The sequence below is a fragment of the Dendrobates tinctorius genome, unplaced genomic scaffold, assembly GCF_039654945.1.
Source record: "Dendrobates tinctorius isolate UK_male_01 unplaced genomic scaffold, ASM3965494v1 ptg000038l, whole genome shotgun sequence".
NCBI classification, from domain to species: Eukaryota; Metazoa; Chordata; class Amphibia; order Anura; family Dendrobatidae; genus Dendrobates; species Dendrobates tinctorius.
In genome coordinates, this window is record NW_027361706.1 from 15992335 (window position 1) to 16010605 (window position 18271).

The following is an 18271-nucleotide window of genomic DNA, read 5'->3' on the forward strand; positions in this document are numbered from 1 at the left end:
CAGCACCTAACAAATACTCCAAGGAAATTTGCTGATCGTGTGCAAAATACTTCATGATGGTGATTGAATTAGTTTGCATGAGGCTTCCATAGCATTTTTGGCCCGTTTTCTTGCAAAAAAAATGCTGTGAAAGTGCATCAAAAATGCACCGTGTGCACATAGCCTTAATGTCTGATGGCTATCATGCTGCTATAACTCTATTACAAAAAAAAAGAAAAAAATTGTATCTACTGTAAAAGGAGAAAGAGGAATTGAAAGCAAAAAGGGGTCCACTGGGATTCTGTTGCCCAAGGGCCCGAATAAACCCGGAGCTGGCTCTGAATACAAGCAGCGCAGTTAGTACACACTTTGTCTCTAAGGAATCTTACTTTTCTTATGTTGTATTGTCAAGGGTAAGACTATATGTTGCTATATTTCTGCATTAGAAAGAAATAAATATGCGTCAAGTCCACTACAAATTCTCTTTAAAATATGAATTTAAGACAGCTGTGATTGTGGTCATACCTTAAAAATAGTGCACAATCATAGCCTTTGGGGCATTTTTCTGTAATATATCTGAGGAATATTGGGCTTTAAAAAGTTTTTAAATCTCAACTATACTTTTAACATAAATAGCAAAGTTTTCTTTGCAAGCAATAATTCAGCAAAAACAAATAAAATAAATGTTAAGCATTTTAATTTATACTAAATAATTGTACCTTACGAACATATGAGCCATGCACAAAAGTGAACAAGTCAGTAGGACAGTGTTCACACCACCCAAAGACTGAAGCACAGAAAAAACACAGTATAAGGCTGGTTTCACACTTGCGTTTTTTTGTGCTGCGTTTTTGCGCTGCGTTTTTGCGCATAAATGCGCATGCTTTTTTTCCTATACTTAACATGGGTGCGCATTGTCATGCGTTTGTACGCGTTTGTATGCGCATGCGTTTTTTTGTAGTGTGTGCCCGGACACACAAAATGCATCCTGTTACATTTAAAAACGCATGCATTTTTTTTTTAAATCCATGCGCAAAAAAGCAAGAAAACGCATAAAAAATGCATGATGCATTTTTTATGCGCGTTTTCACTGCGCACGCAGCGCAGCGCAAAAAAACGCAAGTGTGAAAGTAGCCTAGCAAACGTGTAAAAATATTATGTTGTAAAAAATATATGTATAACAGTAAACAGCAAGTGTTAGTAAAGAAATGATAACAAAAACAGGGTATTTAGTTGATACGTTTTTTGCAAAAAATGTATGCTAACCCACGCCACCAACGTCAAGGTATACCCATCTTAGAGCAGTCCTATCCAATGTATTTAAAACCTGATCATGTGAGCAGTACCTATATGAGCAGGATTCAGAAAGTTAATGCCTGATGGGGATACGCTGTGCAAGACATTTTTTTATGTGCATGGCTCAAAAGAGAGGGGCGGGGATCTCCCAAAACTTGCAAAAGCATGAAACTAATAGATTACAAACACATGAGCCATGCACAAAAGTAAACAAGTCGGTAGGACAGTGTTCACACCACCCAAAGACTGAAACACAGAAAAAACAGTATAACAAACGTGTAAAAATACTCGGTTGCAAAAAATATATGTATAACAGTAAACAGCAAGTGCTAGTAAAAAAATGATAACAAAAACAGGATATTTAGTTGATACATTTTTTTCAAAAAATGTATGCTAATTGCTAAGCCACTCCACCAATGTCAAGGTATACCCATCTTAGAGCAGTCCTATCCAATGTATTTAAAACCTGATCATGTGAACAGTACTCATATGAGTAGGATTCAGAATGATAATGCTTGATGTGGATACACTGTGCAAGATGGCTTTTTATGTGCATGGCTCACAAGAGAGGGGCGGGGATCTCCCAAAACTTGCAAAAGCAAGAAATTAATTGTTTTAAAATTGTTCTAAAGTAGCAATTTAATAAGCACTGCCATCAAAGTATTTATACTCTTATATAACCTGTAGATAATTGGGTATGACCTGTGTATAACCTGTCAGGAATAATTGTAATGTATGACATTCTTGTGTTAATTCTACAATTTTGTTTTTATTAATTAAGTAATTTCATGTGTTTGCTTATGTTGTGCTGCTATGATACTGCAATTTACCTCGGGATCAATAAAGAGTATTGTATCTTATTGTATATATAGTTGTGCTCAAAAGTTTACATACCCCAGCAGAATTTGTGCTTTCTTGGCCTTTTGTCAGAGAATATGAACGATAGCACCAAAACCTTTTCTCCACTCATGATTAGTGGTTGGGTGAAACCAATTTATTGTCAAACTGCTATATTTTCTCTTTTTAAATCATAATGATGACCCAAAACATCCAAATGACCCTGATCAAAAATTCACATACCCTGGAGATATTGGCCTGACAACATGCACAGAAGTTGACATAAATGGGTTTGACCTGGCTACTAAAGGTAACATCCTCACCTGTGACATGTTTGCTTGTAATCAGTGTGTGCGCATAAAAGCTGAGTGAGTTTCTGGGACCCAGACAGACTCTTGCATCTTTCATCCAGCCACTGACGTTTCTGGATTGTGAGTCATGGGGAAAGCAAAAGAATTGTCAACAGATCTACGGGAAAAGGTAGTTGTATAAAACAGGAAAGAGATGCAAAAAGATATCCAATGAATTGATAATGTCAGTCAGCAGCGTTCAAACTGTGATTAACAAATGGAAAATCAGGGGCTCTGTAAAAACAAAACCATGGTCAGGTAGACCAACCAAAATGTTGTCCACAACTGCCAGGAAAATTGTTCGAGATGCAAAGAATATCCATAATATCGCTGCAAAAAAAGACAGAGAAAGCAAACATTCTGCCAGGGTATGTAAACTTTTGAGCACAACTGTATATTGCAGCTATCATACTTTATGGCCCTGTTTACTTACAATTTCTCATTTTGCCTTTCTACCCAGTTAACTCTTCTCTTTTCCAGCCTATGACATCACGTAATTGAAAACTGACTATCTGAATGCTACTAAACTCTATGTAGAAACAGGAGGTCAATTTTCCCTGCATGAGTCATTCCTCTCTTTATCCTCTGATGCAACTGCTCCTCTCCTCCCCCTACCAGGGACTTTTGCAGTGATAACTCAGGCAGGGAAAAGAGACCTCCTATTTCTACATAGAGCTTAGGATTTAGATAATCAGTTTTAATCATGTGATGACATAAACCAATGGAAAAGAGAAGAATTATCTGGGTAGAAAGGCAAAATGAGCAATTGTAAGTACACGGTGCTACATAATATGATAACTGCAATATATTAAGAGGATAAAAATGGTGATTGGAGTGCTGTTTTAGGAAACATCAATTCACAACAGATGACCAAGACAAATAATCTGTGTGATCATCAAATTAATAAGACAGATTTTCATCTTCTCGAAGATAAAAAATTAGGATTTACATTCATGTACCTTAGGCGGGGATCTTGAAAATAAGAAAGAAAATTGTATAACTGAAATTTGCGTAAATGTTATTTGCATATATGGAAGTATCAAATTAAAAATTTATATTATGTAAATCTCTATGATTCCTTAAACTTAGACTTAATTGCCATCTATCTCTTAGGAAAAACTGCAAAGAAATACAAAGATATTACAATTACTAAGAACGAGCTGAGTAATCATTAGGTTTTTTTTACTAGTAAACTAATCAGTCAGCATCTAGCTCCTATTGTGCCGCATTCTGAGCGACCATATAGTAGGGGGTCAACATCTGGAGGATGTGGATTACCAAATAACATTAAGACAGCTGAAAAAACCACATGAAGATTTAAAAAAAAAAACTTCTGCTTTTTGGAAGATTTTGAAGAACAGTTGGATATGACCCAGTCGGGATGTAAAAGTCAAGTTATTCAGCTGTGTTACTATTCTTTGAACTTTTCCTACTAATGGAATTGTTTCTTTAATAAACTATTACTTATTTACACATAAAAAAGAAAAAACATGACATATCCAAAAAAATGTTTAATTCCTGCAACATTAAGTAACAGAAAAAAAACTAGTGTTTTTTTTTTTTAATAAAAAGTATTTTATAAAAATGGTAAAAGAAAATTAGTAAATTAAACAAAAGGGTGATTTCTGATTTGTCCTTTTTCATAACATGATATATCATTGTATAGTTGTTCATAAAACCATCAGAGAGCAAAATTAGTATAAATTGCATGTAGACTTAATTAAGGTGATTAATCAAGGCTCAGAGAATGAATCTTTCATCATGAATATCTCAATTAGCACTAAAACATCAGAAAGACATCTAAAACGCTAATAGAATTTGTCAGAAAGTCTACATCTGGTACCTTAAAGACTTTAGAGACGTTTACCATGCAAGGGATCCATGGATTTCTCCTTACAAACTACCAGATCATTTACCTCTCCAGCAATATTTTTCAAGTAGGACATGAAGGAAATGGAACTGCCCAGTTTCAAAGTCACGTCCTGGAGAGCCAATGGTGAACATTTGATAGAAGTGATTCATCTACAGTATATATCAATAAAATAAACTTAAAAACTGTATAATAAAAAAGATCTTTACAAAATTTCCCTAAATTTTCTCATACCATCACTTTTTTTATAAGTAGTTCAGTAGAGACTAAGGCTAGTTTCACACTAGTGTATGGCCGAGGTGCGGAGGGCTGCGTGCTTTCTCCGTGAAGCTCCGCCCCAACTGTGCCTCCTCCATTCTGCCCTGCCTCTGTCGGCCATACGCTAGTATGAAACTAGTCTAAGACAGCGTGGTCATTCCCAATGCAACTTAATAATCTATCCAGTCCATCCAACACATGCCAAACACTAAAACATTATCAAAAAAAAGCTTTATTTGTACATACATGCCGACTCTAACATTCGCTCAAATTAAATTTGTGGAAAAATTTTCCGACACCCAAAAAATTAAAAGTGAACCCGCCTCTTGTTCTGATTTTGGTTGAAAGGTCTCTTCTTGTTCCTTTGCCATTTGTTATAAATTTTCATTACTAATGTGTCATGGGCACTAAGTGAAAAGAAAAGGGGGAGACAGGGCGCTTCCAATGCGTAGGTCTGTATGGAAAGTAGATGAGTGCACAGCAAGTGTTAGGCTCACCTGATAGGGTTGTGAGAGTCACAACACCTATAATCGCATAAAACAGCTACAGCAGTCTTCACGAGGTCCAAGGACTTGGTACAAAGAGAAGGCTGGTAGTGCAATAAGAGACTGTGCTGCTGTGGTAGAATTCAAGATATCTTTATTGCCAGCGCGTTTCCTGAGCCAGTCCTAGCTCACTTCATCAGGGCATGTTACAGAAGATCTTTGCAGGGGTATATATTTATAAAAAAAAGGGGGGGAGGCGCCAAGAATAGTGGGGTGACACGTCAGCATGGATACATATACATGAATCATACAAAACAATAAAACTTTATTACAACCATATTAAAAACGATGTTTAAAATGCCATAAAAAGAGTGTTGGTATAAAAAACGTGATTAAAAAATAAAAAGACACGGGGGGGATCACGAGGTAAAAGATTAAAAAATGGCTCTCAAGTCCTGGGGTGGATTAGAACTTGCCTCAGAGGATATAACTCGCCTCAGAGGATATAACTCATGGTAATTGTCCACTATGCTACATGCGAAACTGGAAAGTAAGGAGAAAATGGTTAAAATCATGTGTAAATAGCTGAAAATAGTCTCAAATATCTTTTTTCTAGGTGGAGAAAAGAGAAGAACAACAAGAAGAAACTCTCTGGAATAGGTGATATAAAAATGGTTAAAAATTTATTGTTAAGACTTAGTAAAAAAAAATGAAAAAAAAATAAAATTTTTTTTTAAATTTAAAAGAAAAAAGAAAAGAAAAAATTCATGGGTAAAAAAAATGCATAAAAAAATGTTTTCTTTAAAAAACAAAGATGATGATATAAAGGAATTGAAAGTATAAGATATTAAAGCACAGGATCAAAATAAAATCAATAAAAAACATCATTGATGATATTAAGACCATTGGGCTCAATAGTCTTAATATGTAGCATAGTGGACTAATACCATGAGTCATATCCTAAGCGCAGTCTCTTATTGCACTACCAGCCTTCTCTATGGACACTAAGTGAAATTGCCATTATTTCTGCTAAATGTGCACCTTTCCCTTTGCACCTGCACTGTCTTTCCTTTCTGAGATGTCAGGAATTGTAAATTATAAGAAATGTAGATTATGTGGCTCTACCAATCCCATTTACTAAAAATGCCACAAGAAAAATTAATAAATCTTGACGTGATCGAAAAGCCCCCTAACAGGCTGCAATCCCAACTGGGTTGCCATATGTAGACACCTACAGCATAAAAATCTCCCAATAGAGAATTATAAAATCATATTTTTGCAAACATTTCAAGCCACGAAAAAAGTAAGGAAGGACACATCTCAATGTACAATTCAATTTTTCCAAGAATAGCGTGATGCTTTAGTTATTCTATTCATTTATTGGTCAATGGTGTCACATCAGCTAAATGCCTGTAGTGTGAGATACATCATCCTAATGACACAGGTCTGCAAGCATAAAATTGTTTGAAAAGTAAGAGGTGATTATTATACACTTTTGATCATTCAACTCAGTAAAAAAAATTGAAAAATTCCATCAAGTATAGTTTTTTCACAAACATTGACTCTGTTACTTTTCGTTGCACCATACTTTGACCCCTTTGCATGACTTTTGGTGGATGATTTTGGTGTCATTAGATTGGTTAGAAATTAATTGACACTGTGCTGTGATTGGCTGCTGTGGGCATAGAAGATTTTCTTGACCAATCTTCCAAAGAGTGTGGTAGTGTCCACAGCATCCAATCATAGCATATCTTTCATTTTACCTTCACAGTATAAGAAATGAATGCTGCACTGTGATTGGTTGTTATTGGTAGTGAAGACAGTTTTTTTTTTAGATACAGGTAATAAAAGTCTGGTGGTGTCCATATCAACCAATGAGAGCACAACTTTCATTTTATATCAGTAGTTTTAGAACTGAAAGCTGTACTGTGATTGGTTGATATGGGGAACAAAGGCAGATTTTCTTTTAGAGAGAGTTAATAAGAGTGTGGTGGTGTGCTTACCTTGGTTCCCATCAATATTTAGTGGTTGTGGTGGATTAAGCTTCTGTTTTGAACAACGTGATAAACATGGCTACAAGAGGATGTCATAATTCACCAGACAACTTTTGCTATGTTTGCAGTTGTTGTGTAGTAAAGAAACAACGTAGAAACACCATGGACTTCATTTGAAAAGTGAATTATGGGCATACTTTGGTGTAAAACTAGGTGATCAGGACAAGTTGTGGGCTACAGATGTAGTGTGTGCTGTATGTGTAGAAGAATTGCGACAGTGGTCTAAATGGAAGAAAGAGAGCATTTGTTTTGGCATGCCTATAATCCAGAGGGACCCACAAAATCATAGTGATGACTGCTACTTTTGTACGTGCAACGAGGAGGAATTCAGCCTTAAAAATAAGAAAGAATTTATATACTCGAACCTCCTGTCAGTGAATTATCTTGTGCCTCATGGCCCAGGAATACCCATCTCTTCACTTCTGGAGAAGCTTGAAGATACACTTTACTCGAACATAGTTGTGGAAAGCTTAGTTGATCCCAATAAAGTTCTCCTGCCACCATTCCACATTAAGCTTGGACTGATGAAGCAGTTTGTGAAACATCTACCGAAAGTAGAGACTTTTAAGTACCTGTGTACCAAGCTTCAGGGACTTTCCGAAGCAAAACTGAAGTAAGGCATTTTTCTGGGTCTCGATAATCGGAAACTCATGAAGGAGGATGTATTCGAAACAAAAATGAAAGCTGTTGAGCAAAGAGCTTGGGATTCTTTTAAAGAATTTGAGAAGAAGTTTCTAGGTAATAACAAAGATCCAAAATTTAAGTCCATTGTGGAGAACATGTTGAAACGTTTCAAAGCCTTGAGTTGACTGCTTGAATTTGAAGTTTCGTTTTTTACATTCTCATTTGGACTACTTTCCTGAAAACCTTGGTGCGGTTAGCCAAGAGCAAGGAGAAAGATTTCATCAGAATATCAGAGATGGAATCACGACATCTAGATAGATGGAATGTGAACATGATGGGGGACTACTCCTTGATACTTCACAGAGAAGATCTGCAGGCCTTCTGTAAGAGAAAAGGTACCAAGAGAAGCTTTGAAAAGAAAAGGAAAAGGAGCAAGAATTAATTTCCAATAAAGTTGCAGAATGAAAGTTCAATACATTTTTATATGTAATATTGTGTTTGTTTTGGGCTGTAATAGAGATTTTTCTTGCTCATCTCGCATGTACATAATTTCACACGTGTTTTATGCAAAACCCATAAGTGATGGTTAAAAATAGAAATGTTTTTTTAAATTAGGGCATAAGAAAACATAAGAATCAGTAATTGGATTTGAAAAAAAATGTCAGAAATGCAAATTTTGCAGACCTGTGATTTTAGAACCACCTTTTCCATGTACTGTAGTGGTGCCATAAGTAAAAACTACTTGCTGGCTTGAAAACAAATATGCATCATCATAGTGACATAACTATTGAAACACATGGTTAAATGGGAAGAAGATATGAATGTATGTTTTTCGTCTGAGACATGGAAAGAAGCATTTGAAATAACATGCAAATGAAATGTAAATGCTAACATTCATGAGAATTATTTTAAAATCTTATCTCGTTGGTTCTACATATCTGTTAGATTAAAGAAGATTTTTGAGTACGAATTGGACTTATGCTGGAGGAACTGTACTCAAAAAGCTAACATATTTCACATTTTCCGGTCCTGTCCTAAAATAATCGACCTGTGGAAAGAAGTAGCTAATTTATTGAGCAATATTAACAACTCTGTAGTTGAAATCTCTCCTCAACTAGTTTTGTTCTTGCTTGATTCAAATAGACTCCCTCCAAAAACTAAACATCTCACAATCCATCTACAGTATTTGCTGTAACAAAAAAAAACTTATAGCATCCAAGTGGAAATCAATAGATGTTCCTTACATTCCAGAAATAATGCAAAGAATGTCTACCCATAATTCTTTTGACCATTCTTGCGCTCTAAGAAATAAGTCTTTAAAAAAAATACTATTCCACTATTCCCTCACGAAGGATTTATTCCGAAACGCGCGTCGGGGCTGTGCTTCTCTGTGACCGGCAGGCCATGAAAAGGTATATACCCCTCTTGCTCCCTACCTCTTGGGCACATTACACCTGGCTTCCCCCTTTTTGGTTGCATACCTTCATATATATGGAACACATCAATGTTACATTGCAATTTTGCACTCTGCACTTTTTTCTTTTTAAAAATAGTCACATATATTATTGATTGCCCTGTGGTTTATTGATTACACCAATGTTACATTGCAATTCTGCACTTTGCACTTTTTCTTTTTAAAGGGGCCACATTTATCATTGATTGCCCTGTTGTCTATTGAATACACCTATGTTATTTTGCAATCTTTTGCACACTGAACCTTCATTTTAAAGGGCCCGCATATGTTATTGATTATCCTGTTTTCTATATATAATTTTATACATATGTTTTCTTCACCATTTTTTAATTTGTTCACCATTGTTTTATGAGAGAGGAGCTTTTTCAGGTTATATACCAATAATATATATAAATATATTTTTTTTTATAAATTATATCGTAGGCCTGCTGTGTCTTGGATATTTTACTATATAGACAGATATTGTTTCAATATATTTTTATACAGAGAGCACGTGCTTAGTGTTACTATTTGTTACCAATATTGAATAAAGGTATTTTGTGTAGAAACATATCTTGTTTATTATTATTCCATTTTACCTTTTATATTGGCCACAACTTCGAGTTCTTTTTGTCGGTTTTTTACTATTTCTCGAATGGTCTACCATTCTCTTTAGCTGCTAAATATACCACGGATAAGATAAAATATAACATACAAATTATTTATATATATATATTATATGGATTCTATTTGGATTAAATCGTGATATATGTAGACATTGCTAACTTCAGGTTGTCTTGGTATTCTTATTCCAGAAATAATGCAAAGAAGGTCTACCCATAATTCTTTTGACCATTCTTGCGCTCTAAGAAAGGTCTTTAAAAAAAATACTATTCCACTTGGTCATCTTGGAACCTATTTTGTTCCCTAACTCGGAATGCCCTCTTTTAGATATTTAACGAAGGAAATTGAAAACTGTTTTGTTGAAAATATTGTTTCAATAAGGATGACCTTTTCCCCTGTCCATACTCTCCCGTTTATTTGATCCAACCTTCCCCTTTCCCCTTTTCTTTCCTTACCCTTCCCTCTACCTTTTCTAACTTTTCCTTCCACATCCTTTTCCTCTTGCACTAACCCTTTTTTTCTCTTTTGATCTTTCTTTGGATATAACTTCTTACTTGTTTCATTGAACGAGTTTTTGATCATTCGGTTACATTTTAATCACTCATATTATTGACTATAATTATAATTCCCTTCCCAAAAATTGTTTAAAAAATCCCCCAAATAAAAAGAATATTGTTGAAAGCAAACATGCATCTATACTGTGTATGTATCATTTATATGTTGATCTAGGTTATTTGTGTTTATAATGCATCACAAACCCAAAGGGTGGTAATAAGAGTACACCCAGTTGTTGTACTTTGGTTAAATATTCCAAATACAAAGACTTTGACAAATCCCTTGTGCAGAATAAAAATCAACATTGTGTGCGCCGATAACTAACCAGGTGGCATCGCTATGAGGGTTTGTGCAATGTAATTCTTTTCGGCTTAAAATTTGAGTTTGATTGGCTTCGACAGAGAAGAACATGCATGAATGGAGTTGGAGACAAGGATAGTAATAAAAGTGCCCTTTCAAGTCAATATAGTTTAAACATTGCAAAAAAGTCATAGTATCTTACAGAACAGAAGTTTCATTCTTGATGTTTGAAAGAACAGTTTGTTCTTCAAGCATTATTTCACAATGTAAGATAAAACATACACGTAGCCGCACAAACAAACTAGGTGACCCGAGCAAAGTTTACATAAGGTAAAACGCGCCTTTTCATAATAAAAAATGTTTTTTTTATGCATACTTTTTACTTTTTAGTCATCATATACAGAATACTTTTTTCTAATTAATTTTTAGCGTACAGAAATGATCATTTTGATATGATAAATTCATATTTTCCTATTCTTGTCCCAACTACTTCAATGTGTGAATGCAGTACGGTGGCTCAGTGTTTAGCACTGTAGCCTTACAATGCTGGGGTCCTGAGTTCAAAGTCAACATCTACAAAAGTTTGTATGTTCTCCATGTGTTTGTGTGGGTTTCGTCCGGTTTCCTCCCACATTCAAAAGAGATAATGATAGGAAATTTAGATTCTGAGCCCCAGTAGGACAGTTATGATGAATGTAAAGTGCTGCGAGTAAACTTAATAAATACCCATAAACTGGAAATTTCCTTTTTTCCACCTTGTAATAGTATTGTATATTTCTATTTTTGTATTCCATTGGAATAATATGTATATACTGTATGTATTTTGTGTTTTGCACAAGTGACTGTTGAATTTGTCACTTAACCCAACTTATGGGAAGCCAAGTTGAATTTTTAACTAGTTGGCTGAAACAAAAACCAGTTTCACATTTTGCAACATTGATGCTCCTAATACCTTATGTCTGGACCTGCCAAAGGTCACATTAACAGAATTCTTTACCTATGAAAAGGAGGAGTTCTGGTCTGGAGACCCACAGTCATTCTGGACATTGAGGTCCACATTTGGCCTTTGAATGTTGAGTATATGATATGCCTTAAGTTTATATGAAGTGATCGACTAACTGTGGTCTAAAATTGACCACCTTTTTTTTACATAGTTTCCCTCTATTTCTGAGTTTGGCCATTCTAGTTTGCCATGTTGATAGCTCCATTGTTCATAGGCAGTAATTGAACCAACAAATGGGTGATTGGACCACAATAAAATCTAGAGAGAGTAGAGAATTTTTTGTCATTGCCCACAGTGATTGGAGTTATAATACAAAGTTCAACCTCCAAAGTCATAGATTGTTGCCATCAAAATTTGCGACTATTTGTTTTTCGGACGATGAAGGCTGCAAAAAAAACATTTCCAATGAAACAAGGTGTGGCTCACCATGCAGTGACACCAATATAACCTATTCGAAACAATTTCTAATGTTTACAGCCAGCTTACAGAAGCACTCCCATAAAAAATGTTATTCTTAATATATTGCAGTCATCATATTATATAGCACTGTGTACTTACAATTTCACATTTTCCTTTCTACCCAAATAATTTTTCTCTTTTCCATTAAGTCTTTGATGTCACATGATTAAACATTAACTAGCTGAATCCTTCTTAGTAGTGATGAGCGAGTATACTCGCTGCTCGGGTGGTCTCTGAGTATTTTGGTGTGCTCAGAGATTTAGTTTTCATTGCCTCAAGTGCATGATTTGCGACTGCTAGACAGCTTGAATACATGTGTGGAATGCCTGTTTGTTAGGGAATTCCCACATGTATTCAGCCTGTCTACAATTCGCAAATCATGCAGATAAGACGAAGAAATCTAAATCTCCGAGCACGCCAAAATACTCTGAGATCACCCGAGTATGCTTGGGGAGACACGAGCAACGATGCTACTTGCCCATCACTACTTCGTAGCTCTATGTAGAAACAGGAGGTCAATTTTCACTGTATAAGACATGAGTCACTGCAAAAGTCCCAGGCTGGGGATGCGTGGGAGCAGCTGGGTCAGGAATTGAAGAGGGGAATGATAAATGCAGGAACTACAGACTTCTTGTTTCTATATAGAACAGAGAAAAGAGAAGAATTAGCCTGGGGAAAGGTAAAATGAGCAATTGTAAGTACACAGTGCTGTATAATATGATGACTGCAGTATATTAAGAGGATAAAAGTTTTCATTGGGGAAGGAGGCGTGCTTCTTTACATATAGGAATCACTGATACAAATAATGCTTTCTAAAGATGTATTTTTATAAAATTGATGCAAAGTCTTTTTGATATGATTTTGGAAAAAAAATGTAATTAAAAAACAAAAAACATTACATAGTACATTAGTAATGCATCTTAGATATCATTGAGATGTCCTTGTTGTGTGCACGTGTTCTACCCGTAATTTTCATGAACCGAGCATGTACCCATTAAAACCTATTCACCTGTCCATGTTTTTTCTCAGACCCCGTGCCCGTGTAACAATTCCAGAGACTTTAATTTTTCCTCATCAAAAAGGAAAACACACGCTGCCAATAATATATTCCAAATAGCTAAGGGTGCCACATCAGTATTGAGATAAACTGGAATAAAAAAAAAACGAGGAAAAAGACAATACAAGCAACAATGTGCACACCTAAGGAAATATAAAGTATATTTATTAGGAAAGCTATCAACACTACATAGCTAAAATCTTTTCAAACTAATTATAAACATGTTAAATTACTGACATGATATATAAGACGGGGAAGATTCTCCAAAGTAGCCACATGTATGGGAGTATACCAAAAAATAAAGTAACCACAATTTAATAAATCAAAATTACCACAATAAAAAACAGACCATTAGAATAATCAAATAATGTATGGATATCAAATGATAATATACCATAGGTGTATCCAATAATCAACTACACTATGCATACAGAAAACAACTTATCAAATACAAAAAGAAAATAATATTGTTACTTTATTTTTTGGCATACTCTCATACATGTTGCTACTTTGGAGAATATTCCTTGTCTTGTATATCATGTCAGTGATATAATTGGTTTTAGATGGTTTTAACTATGTAGTGTTGGTTGCTTTCCCAATAAATATACTGTATATACCTTAGGTGTGCACATTGGTACTTGAACTGTCTTTTTTTTGTTTTATATCAGTTTTTTTCCAGCAGCAAGGGTGAAAAATGTCAATTCAAGTCTATGAGTCCATGAAAATCAAGCACAGTGCTCATTGCCATTAGTGTGCAATCTGCTGTCCATGATTGATATTGCAATGATAAAAAATGCTTTCCAATTTATTCATTTATACATAAAAAAGAGCGATTAAACACTTATGACACCCTGACCAAACACTGATGACACCCTGACCAAACATTGATGACACCCTGACCAAAAACTGGTGACACCTTGGCCAAAAATAATGGCACTCTGACGAAAAACTGACAACACCCTGACCAAAACTAATGACACCATGACCTAAAGCTGATGACATCCTGACCAAATACTAAGACACCCTGATCAAAAACTGATGACATTCTGATCAAACACTGATGACACTTTGACCAAACACCAATGACACCCTAACCAAACACTAATGACACTCTGGCCAAATACCGATGGCACTCTGACCAAACACCGGTGACAACCTGACCAAACCCCTATGACACCCTGACCAAAAACTGATGACTCTCTGACCAAACACCGATGACACTTTGACCAAACACTGGTGTCTCTCTGACCAAAAATGATGACATATGGATTCAAAACATTGATGACACATATACCATTTTGTGCATTCATGAAAAAAATGATGTCTAAATGAGGCTTTAAAGAGTAACTAAACTATATATATATATATTTTTTTTTTTTTTTTTTCATAAGCACTTTCCATGTCTGCTGATCAGTGAGGGTCTGGGTCCTGTAATCCCAATTGAACACACAAAAGACAGTTGAAAAAATATGTAGCTTGTGATACAGGAGCGCACACAGAGTGGAGTACAGATACAGCAGAAAGTCATAGGTTTCCTATTATATCTGTACTCCACTCCATGTGCATTGTGAGGCACTTTTCAGTCCTCTATTGAATAACATTATATTTAATTAAACCCCCACTACTTTTTTCCATTTCAGAATTATCATGCTGTGGCAAAATGTGAGCAGTAATATTTACCATACAATTTTTCTGTGAAAAATTCCTTTAAGAACCTTTTTGTTGTATTTAAACCTAAATATAACGACTCGTTTCATGGAAAACATAAGCTCAGGATGGGAAATTACACTAATTCTTTTATTTAATGTATTTACTAAAGGATTGAAGAATAAAATTTACTATTTGGTGAAATGTGTGCGGGACAGCACATTGAGACAGGAGAGGCACAGATAAGTATAGATAGATAGATAGATAGATAGATATAGTATTTTGCATTACCTATATTTATTATGCTCTGGCTTCTGAAGATCTCATACTATAATTATCTACATTTGATTTACATTGAATAAATTCTGGGCATTGAACTTTACAATCTAATTTGTGAAAATCTGCTGAATTCGAATTTCGGAAAACTCTGATTCTCAGTCACTGATATGGTCTGCCAATGGAAAATGAAGAATAAAAATAAAAGCGATACCAGAAAGCTGGCTAGGCTTTTCAGACATTATTTAATTGCACTTTTCTTTGCATTGAATATTGCTTTAAATCTTAAAGACTTACTGTATGATCAACTGCAGAAAAGCAGTCCTGCACACATACAATCATCTGCACCTTTCAGCAATTTCTGATAGCACTTGCAATACATACTGTAGTGTAGAGACATCTTTTACAACTGGTTCTATAACAGTTTGCTCCATAAAATCAGTTCATACGTTTCTGTTTTATTTCCAGTAACGACATTAGTTAATTTGTTTTTTGTGTTCATGCAAACTAGTAACCTGAACTTAAATCAATACTAAGATAAGGTACAAAGTCAAAAAGAGGGTTGGTGACAGTAAATTGGACTTGCCTATATTTACCAAAGTGGTTGCACCAAAAATTGGCATGAGTTGAACATCTTTTTGAAGCAAATTGATTTTGAAAATTTATTTTATTGATCTGTATAACAAAAAGAAAACATTTGGGCAATTTTTACAGATTGTTCAAGAAAAAGAGGCAAGGGCTTGTGAAGTTGTCTAAATATAAACCAGTTTATTATTTTCATGTGCCTGTTTGTCGTAAAAAATGAATTGACAAAAGTAAGACAATTAGTTTATTTATCTGTCTAACTTCATGCATTATGCCTCAAATCCAACATACAGCCGGTAACTTTACCTATATGTCAATGTATGGATTCTTTCTTAAGAACATGTTAAAAGCAAGCATTTCACTTAGGGGTTGTCTGGACTTTTGCTAAAAGTAGAGTAACTGCAGACTTATGAATCCTTACAGTGCGTACACTGCACGCTGTCAGGATTCTCCAGTGTCAACGGCAAGACCTTTTGTCACGTGCCGACTAGACTCACTTGACCTTGCTCAATACAAGTGAATTGAATGAGGTTGCGCATGTCTAGTCAGAATATGACTTATCACTTACTTGCAGTCACATCTTCCGCAGACATTGGAGAATCCTGACAGCATGTGGTGCGCGTGCTGTAAGTATTCAGAAGTCTGTTGTCACATTAAGTGACTGCAGACTTTTAGCAATAGCCCAACAACCCTTTAAAATGGTGTCCACGTAGTGGCAAAAATTTTGACTTTGAATTGTTCCAGGTATCGGTGAATCCCTGTGTCACTCTTTTACAGCTTGAGCTCTTTGGTGCTAGAGAATATTTCTCATTAAAGATAACTTGTCAGCACGATTTTGGTGCTGTAATACAGATTAAATTGATACCTTTGATGAAGAAATCCGCGTTGCTGTCCTTTTTTAATCACCATTTTAAGTTTTCTGCTAATTAGATTTTGGTGCACAAGGGTTGGATTATGTACTGGGTCTTCTCCTCCCTGTCTGTTATTCCCCGGCCCCTCTGCTTACAATCTTTAAATGACAGGCCACTGCTGAGATATCAATCAGATGGGGCAGGTCATTCAGAGACCAAATGCAGGCGGAGGCATGAGGAATCACAGCCAGGGAGGAAAAGACCCAGTGCACAGTCCAACCCCTGTGCACCAAAATCTAATTAGCAGAAAACCTAAAATGGTCACTGAAAAAGAACAGGAAAGCAGATTTCTTTATCAAAGGTATCAATTTAATCTGTATTATAGAGCCATTACAGCTATGTCTTTAATTTACATTACTAAAGTGTGCTGACAGGATCTCTTTCAAACTGGCAAATCGTGTATCCATAAAGTACAACTTTTTTGTATACCTATAATGCAGAAATTATAAATGTAAGCCCCTATCTTAAAAAAATCTATAAAACTACTAAATCTGTCATCATAAATCTGTGCCTGAGTTTATTCTTGTCCTATTACAGTATAATACTAAGTATGTATGACTTATTATAAAATCAGACTGATGGAAAATGAAATCTTGTAAAAAGTCATAGCCACATAGATTACATAACAAGATTGAAAACTATTTTGTAATGGTTTTGTATATTTTTGTATATTTAAATATGCTTGTCTTATATAGTTTACTATGTCCTCCTAAAGTGTCATTCGGTCTCCCGCTCAGGGTTCTTAGCTGTTCGCAAGTTTACATACTTGTAAGATTGGAGAACCCAAAAATGCATTGATAACCTTTCTTATAGCGATTATTGAAATAGTTTCTTTAGAATTTCTTATTCTTGACTTTGGTTTTGGTTTGTTAATAACTTTTCTTGTGACCATTCATCTTATGTTATAGCTGATGTTCTTCTGCTCATTTACGTTCAAACATTCAAAGTGACCTTCCAGCCTAAGCTAAAAAATTGACTAGAAAAGCAAATGTGTAGTAAACACATGTGGAGCTCTCCTCATAACGGATTCTACCACTGTTTGTGCACTGTGGCCCATTGTTTGAATTTTCACAGAATGATTGCAAAAGTTTCAGACTTTTCTTTGTACAGCACTTTTAGGAGGTATGGGACATCAATACTGATGGACCAGCAAGACTTGTGATAAAACAGACAAATCAATTAAAAAGGAAAGAGAACAACATGTGTAAGACTTCCTAAAAACATTTTGTGTAAAAAAATCCAAGAATATCATAGACGGATGCAAAATAAAAATAAAATGTAAAAATTAGAAAGTTTTCATTGTTCACATTGCCCACTAGTGCCTTTTGATAATCTAACTTCCCTTTGTTTCAGGAAACAACACATGTACATAGCCGCTATGGTCAGATCCCTATCAAATCTTTTGTATTGAAGCTGTCACATCATGTTGAGGTGGTGAAAATAATGTAGCCAGGAGGATATTAGATTTCAATACTATTAGTAATATTATTATACGTACTGTACTTAAAATCTGCTATTTATAGTATTTGCTTTATTATAATTCAAGTAATGCAATGATCTCCTACAGTAAATTTACACTGGAGGAAATCTTCTTATAGCATAACAACTCATAAACAATCATGCCATGAAATTCTACATATTAAAAAAA

At 35.1% G+C, this 18271-nt stretch overlaps 1 protein-coding gene across 2 annotated transcripts in view; it reads left to right on the plus strand.

The window, feature by feature from the left end:
• The window catches only part of SLC6A1 (solute carrier family 6 member 1), a 245090-nt gene that overhangs the window by 83802 nt on the left and 143017 nt on the right, over positions 1–18271 (plus strand). The window contains exon 2 of one of the 2 annotated variants that reach the window (XM_073574237.1): positions 5692–5735. The exons of the other annotated variant lie outside the window; for it this stretch is intronic. The gene's annotated coding sequence lies outside the window, so the exon portion shown is untranslated. The remainder of the gene's footprint in view (positions 1–5691; positions 5736–18271) is intronic. 2 annotated transcript variants of the gene reach the window in all.